We start from the raw sequence: 1,243 nt of genomic DNA on the forward strand, positions 1-1,243 counted from the left end.
GGCACTGGCTGCTCTTCCAGAGGCCCGGGGTTCAGTTCCCGGCACCTGCATGGCAGCTCACAATCACCTGTAATTAGAGTCTCTGGGAATCCAACACCCTCTTCGGGCCTCCATAGGTACCAGGCACGTACATGGTACACATACCTACATACATGCAAAGCACTCATACACGTCATCATCATCATCTTCTTCTTCTTCTTCCTTCTTCATCACCATCATGATCATCATCATCACCATTACACACACACATACACACACACATACACACACACATACACGTGCAAAACCGATCAATATGGAGAAATAGTGTCTTGGCAAGCTGGCGGTTTCTGGCACAGAGTAGGAGAGGGTGTCCTTCTGTATGTTGGCTGAAGCTGTATTTACTGAGTGTCGCAGGCTGTCTGTCTCCTTATTTTCAGGTCTGAGCTTCCTCCCCAGGCTTGAGATACCTTCTTGTCTGATAAAGTGAGGTAAGGTGGTGAAACCAGCTCGCGCACACGTCTCCTGATGGGCGGCTGACTCTTTATCGTCCTGGCTTTCTTTATAAGCACATTAAGATAGATGATAAAATCACACAGGCAATTTTAATGACAGATCTAGCTGTAGAGCCAACAGCTGACGCTGCTCCAGTAGTCACTGCTCTGCACCTCTCATGTTTTCCTCACATTCAAAAGAGGGTCCCTTAGCAGGAAAGGCGGGGCTGACAAAAAGACGGGCAGGCCGCCGACGCTGAGAGCAGGTCCGGTGTTCTTACTTCAGGACTCTGCGCAAGAGGCTTCAGAGCTGTGCTTTACCCAAAGTTATAGAAGGAAGGCCTCTGTTTATTGGATTAACTCCAAGCCCTCGTGAGGCCGTGCTCTTGGCGTTGTTGTTAAACTGTAATAAAGGACACGCAATATGAAATTTACCGTTTCAAGTTCCCGTGTTGGTCACCACCACCCATGTTTTTCCTCACCTCACACCAAAATGCCAGACCCCTCTCCCTGTCCTGAGCGCCCTAAGAGTCTCTGGGGAAGGAGTCACTTTCTGTCCTTCTGTGTCTTAGACGCAGACTCGCTATCATTGTCTTTTTCAACAGTAACAGGGATTCTGATGGGCAAGCCTTCATCCCCAGAGAGGAAGGAAAGAAAAGAAAAAACAGAAACAAAGAACTTCCATTCCTGTATCCCAGAAGGAGAGAACTGACCCCCCACTGTTTTCTAACCTCCACCTGTGTGCTGGGGCACATCGGCGCACTTCCCAT

General features: G+C 48.9%; 1 protein-coding gene across 1 annotated transcript in view; it reads left to right on the top strand.

Moving 5' to 3' along the window:
- Window positions 1–419: 419 nt before the first annotated feature.
- The window catches only part of ATP23 (ATP23 metallopeptidase and ATP synthase assembly factor homolog), a 55,624-nt gene continuing 54,800 nt past the window's right edge, over window positions 420–1,243 (top strand). Inside the window, exon 1 of the mRNA XM_084759228.1 lies at window positions 420–470. The gene's annotated coding sequence lies outside the window, so the exon portion shown is untranslated. The remainder of the gene's footprint in view (window positions 471–1,243) is intronic.

This window comes from Acomys minous (assembly GCF_964271855.1).
Source record: "Acomys minous genome assembly, chromosome: 15".
NCBI lineage: Eukaryota > Metazoa > Chordata > Mammalia > Rodentia > Muridae > Acomys > Acomys minous.